The sequence below is a fragment of the Mirounga angustirostris genome, unplaced genomic scaffold (genome assembly GCF_029215605.1).
Source record: "Mirounga angustirostris isolate CCGP_5_RB_7025 unplaced genomic scaffold, mMirAng1.0.hap1 SCAF_4, whole genome shotgun sequence".
Lineage (NCBI taxonomy): Eukaryota > Metazoa > Chordata > Mammalia > Carnivora > Phocidae > Mirounga > Mirounga angustirostris.
Window position 1 is genome coordinate 176,547,069 of NW_026991712.1, and position 5,816 is coordinate 176,552,884.

Sequence of the window (5,816 nt, forward strand, 5' to 3'; positions counted from 1 at the left end):
GGCGTGGAAGGGCAAGGGAGAGGGAGAAGCAAACTCCCTGCTGAGCAGGAGCCTTACTCGGGGCTCGATCCCAGGACCCCAAGATCATGACCTGAGCTGAAGGCAGACGCTTAATCAACTGAGCCATCCAGGCCCACTGTCTCTTTGTTCTATTTTTTTTAGTGGATGCTTAGGGTTAATTAAATGCACCTTACTTTATCACATCATATTTACATAATATTATGGCACTTCCCATATTTGTTAAGGGTCTGATCCAGAAAACAGAACCATTGGGAATGATCTAGAATGTGGGATTTATTTTAGGAATTTGACCTTATATAATTATATGGAGCTGGCTAAACAATCTATAAAAGGCCATTTTCTTTGTGTCTGGTGCTGGTATACTACAGACTGAAGGGAGGGAATTTGGGAAGGGGAGATGGATTTAATGTGGGGAAAGAGTGGGTGAGAGCAGGAACAAACCAGCAGCCACATATCATCTCTCATCTCCTCTATGATGCCAACTTCAATGATGTCAATGACCTATAGGAGAAACTGGGGCTTTTCATCATTTAGCTAAACAGAGCTAGTCTAGGGATCAGAGAAACTTGAAGGACAATCCGGCAGGAGGTAGAGGAGTTGTCTTTCCAACTCCTGCTTCATGACGACAAGGTGACCCAGCAGTTAAGTGATAGTGTGTGAACTGCGCTTACTCTTCCTGTACCAACATTTTGAGTGGGGGAAGAAAAAAACAAGTGGCAATTGCTTTATTCCACCTTCCAGATGTTGCACAAAATGTCTTCTGTGACCCACACTAACTTGGAACTATATAGGGAGAGGAATTCTGGGAAACAGAGTTCCCAGAACAGCTTAGCTGAGTTGACGCAAGACAAATCCACTACAATAGCTCACGTAAGAAACTTGTAGCCACAGTGCATTTCCGTTCCTTATTCTGTCCTTTTTTGCTATTGTTGGCATACATTTTGCTATTTCATACATCATAAACCCCAGCATACACTGTTAATATTTTTTTATCTTTTAAAGAAATTGACAAATCTACTTTGTGTAGATTCAAGTTTCCATCCAGTATAATTTTCCTTTCACCTGAAGAATTTCCTTTACTATTTCTTATAGTGAAGGTCTGCTGGTGACACATTCTCTCAGGTTATGTTTTTCTGAAAAAGATTTTATTTCTCCTTCATTGTTTAAAGAATATTGTGGCTGGAAACCTAGAATTTTAGATTGAGAACTTTTTCTGTCAGTGCTTTAGAGAGGTTCCATTGTCTTTTGGCTTGCATAGTTTCTGATAGAAGCCTTCTTTTTAAAGAGTTTATCTATTATCTATCTATCATCTATCTATCTATCTATCTATCTATCATCTATCTATCTATCTATCTATCTATCTATCTATCTATCTATCTATCTATCTATCATCTCTCTATCTAGAGCACAAGTGTGGAGAGGAGCAGAGGGAGAGGGAGAGAGAGAATCTCAAGCAGACTTCACGCTCAGCATGGAGCCCAACGTGGGGCATGATCTCACGACCCTGAGATCATGACTTGAGCCGAAATCAAGAGTCGGACGCTTAACTGACTGAGTCACCTAGTTGCCCCAGAAGTCTTTTAATTCTTACCGTGTTCCTCTGTAACTAACATGGTTGTTTCTCTCTTTGATTTTAAGATTTTCTTATTACTGGATTTCAGTAATTTGATTATGATCTACCTTGGTTTAGGGTTTTTATGTTTATTCTATTTGGGATTTCCCTTTGAAGTTCTTGGATCTGTGGGTTTATAGTTTTCAGAAAATTTAGAAAATCTTTTTTCCCAACATATTTTCTGTTTCTCTCCAACCCCCCTCCTCTCCCTTTTCAGTTACTCATGATAGACTACTTGATGTCATATCACAGATTACTAAGCTCTGTTCATTTTTTCTCAGTCTCTTCCCCTGTTGTGCTTTAGTTTAGATAGATAATATTGCTGTATCTCCTGGGTCAATGATCTTTTCTTCTGCAGTGCCTAATCTGCTGTTAGCTTCATCTAATGAATATTTTATTTTATTTTTATTTATTTATTTTTTTTGGTGGGCAGCAAAGCAAAGTTTATTGAGCAATAGTAGAGTTTATTGAGTAAGAGTACAAAGCTCCCAAAGAGGGAGGGGACCTGAGAGGGTTGCCCGTATTTTTGTTTTAGATATTATATTTTTCATCTTTAGAAATTCCATTTGATTTTTTTTATGTCTCCATTTCTCTCCTCATTATGCTTATATTTTTCTTTAAATACTTCAACACAATTATAATAACTATTTTAACATCTCTGTGTGTTAATCTCATCATCTCTGTCACTTCTGGGTCCATTTCTATTGACTGATTTTTCTTCTGGCTATGGGTCCCATTTTCCTGATTCTTGGCATATCTAGTAATTTCTGACTGGATGCTGGGCATTATGGATGTTATGTAGTTGAGGATTTCAGTTTTGTTGTCTTCTTTTAAAGAGTGCTGGGTTTTGTTGTAACAGGCAACTAGGTTACTTACAAATCAGCTTGCTCTCTTTGAAGCCTGTTTTTAAGCTTTGCTATAACTGGTCTGGACTAGCCCTCACTCTAGGGATAGCTCAGCTTACAGCTAAGGCATGACATTTACAAAGTCTTCACCCAATGTTCTAGGTTTTCAGTGACTTCTCATCACTCTGGCTGGTTGCAACTCAAATGCCTCCTGTCCTGTGTGAGCTCTGGGAATTGTTTAGCTTGCAACTTCCTAGTTTTTCTTTGCCCAGTATCATGGAGTTTCACCCTACTGCTTAGCAACAACTCCAGAAGGCCAGATGCAGCTTCCTGGAGCTCTTTTTGGACACAGCTTTCTCCTTTCTAGAACTTTGGTGCACAGCTTCTAGCTGGGTGCCTGAACTCCAATCTCCAAATCCTCAAATCAGCAAGATTACTGTAGTCTGCTTGGGATCCCTCTCCTGGAACCCTGGTCTGGAATATGACTCCATGCAGAAAACCAGGACAATCAAGGGTTCCCCTCTTTTGTTTCTCTTCTCTTAGGGATCACATCCTTCCATGCTTGTTTTTAATTGTTGGGAAACAGTTGTTTCCTATATCTTGATCAGTTTTCTAGTTGTTTGGGTGGGTAGGTAAGTTTAATCCTTGTTACTATATCACATCCAGAAGCAGAAGTCAGGAATTGATATAAAGAAAAGCTCTCTAGTGGCTCTTTAAATGCTACCCCTCTCTCATTAAGTTTTTAATTTCTGTCTCTTTTGTGTTTATGCCATCATACTTTGCCTTTACTTATAATCACATACATATGTGACTCAATGGACTATATGGGCCATGTAGGTGAGCACAGAGTCTCTCAGTAGCTTCTCTGAATCTAGTACATGATAGGCCCTTGGGAAGTGAGGCTGAGTTTCCTTGTGTGGCAATGAACTGAAGTGACCCTGATGAGGTAATGGGTATCCCAAGCTGAAACTCAGGAGGACCAGCTCTCTCCCTTGTGTGATCAACAGTAGGCATACTCCCAGGTGAAATCATGAGGGTGCACAATTCTCCCTTATTAGGCAGGAGACCAAGTGATTGGTTACAACAATCCAAGCCTGTCCAGACTTGCCAAATACATCATCATGACATTAGAGCTCACAAAGCCTCAGATCTTGGCATAATGGAAGGGCTTGACCACAGGTGCCCTGACAGTGTCGCATGATCCCCCAGAGTGAGGCCAAACCATTCCCCAAGGGGCAGGTCCTGGAGTGTCCAGGAACTCAGACTGTTGCTGCTCTTGCCCACTTTCCCTGGAAATGGAGCAAGGATGGGGAGTGATGAGGTCTGGGCCCTTGCCCTAGCTTAATCAGCTGACTCAGTTTCCCCACCTCCAAATGAAGCCTCAGACAGGTTGGTCTCTAATGCTTTTTCTTGCTCTAAAGAGCTGGTTCTTGCAACTGATGGCTTGATGGTCCTGGAAGTCTGTGATTCCCCAGCTGCTGAGTCTGAGCTTATAATTGATGGTACTGGGACACTGGCTTTTTGTGGCTCTGTGATTAGAATAATCGGTAGCTCTTGAATGCTCCATGATGTTATGAACCTAACCTTCTATAGTTCTGATGGCCACAGTCAGTGACAAATCTATGACACTGTTGGGTGTCTCTGTGGCCCTGAAGCATACACCTCATTCTTCTCCATCAGCAGCAGTGGTGCTGGGGTGCCTGGGACCCAGCTTCCTATCTGCTCGAGAGCTCAAACCTGCTCCTCATTCGTTGCTCCCAGGGTCAATTAATCCGAGTGATTCACTTGCAGGAGCCAGTGAGAAACAGAGGTACAGCAAGTGCCAGCCTCGTCGCCTTCAGCCTGAAAGGGCTTAATTGTTTGCCTGCCTGAGAGAGCCGTTGTGCTCCGCCATCTAGTGAGGGCCTGGCTGGGCCAAGCCTGGCTGAGCTGGCGTGAGAGCGCAGGGCAACACTGCACTGTGCCCATCCTAGAGGGACGTTCTGCCCTCCCTGCCCATCATCCAGGGTGACGCTGTGCACTCTGAAGAGGGATGAGCCAGGGCCCATTGCTGATTCTGCCCCCAGTTCCTGGGGCCACCTCCGGCTGGGCTGGTGCCTGTTTTGCCAGCCCTGGGTGGTGGCCCTGGTTTGCTTGGTTTCTGGCCTGACCCCACCAGAGAGTCCTCTGGGCCTGGTTGTGCTGTCTGGGTCCTCTGGACACACCCCCTGGAATGGCTTGTTTCTATTTCATTTTCCTGTAAGTGAGGACTCAGATGTTTCTCCCTGATCTTTGGCCTGTGGATCTGGGACAAACTTCTGGCAATCCCATAAGCCTGTCCCTGACGCTGTTTGCAGTCAGATCCTGATCCACAGGGACAGGTTGGAGGAGAAGCCCCCCACTCCGTCACCTGTTCATGTGGGACAACTCACATCCCCTCTCTGAGCTGTGGGATTGTCAACCTACAAAATGGGAGTGTGGGATTTCCCTCCCGGTGGCTATGGGGAGAAATTCATGAGAACCTGTGTGCAAGCGTGCTCTGGGCATGAAGGGTTGGGGATTACTATGCAGACAACAGGGTGGGTTCTCCAGGAACACATGTGAGCCTGTCTCCTATACCACACCACAGAGGGGGGTCCCCTGCCCCAGGGGGAATGTCTCGTGGGCACCTGGGTCTGCCTCTCCTGGCAGGAATTAGAGACTTGTTCCTTCTGAGAGGGGAGAATGTCATCAGGAGAAATTCATTCATTTATTCATTCATTCATGCAACATCCATTAGTTCATTTGTTCATTCATACATTGCCAGTCACTGTTTTTGCCGCTGGTTTTTGTCTTGGCAATTCTACCTCGAGAATGATGTCATTACACTCTGGACTTGGAGGGGCGCAGGGTGGGGAGGTGGGAGTGGCCACACTAGCCCAGCCCCCCTGGGGGGAAGCATTCCAGGCAGGGGTTAGGAGCGAGCATGTTGGAGTCAGACCCCTATGGGTCTCTGCCATTACTCTCCTCGCTGAGTGGCCTTGGGCATATTACTTAGCTTCTCAGAGTCTCTGGCAGCTCAGCTGTGAAATGGGGGAAAGTATCGGCGATCCCCCTGCCAGGGTTGCTGTGAGGCCTGAATGTAATCAGGTGTAGTCCTGAGGGACCAAAGATGGGCTCCATAAATGGGGTGGAGGTTAAGGTCATAGGAATCAGGTGACCAGTTTGAATTTCAGCTCTGCCACTGGCGGGTCGAGGGGCCTTGGGCAAGCCACTTGGCCTCTCCTGCTTCCGTTTTCTCTTCTGTCAAATGGGACTCATAAGGATATTGTGCAGTTAAAATTTTGTAAAAGGTAGATCATGTAGCACAAGGCCCGGCA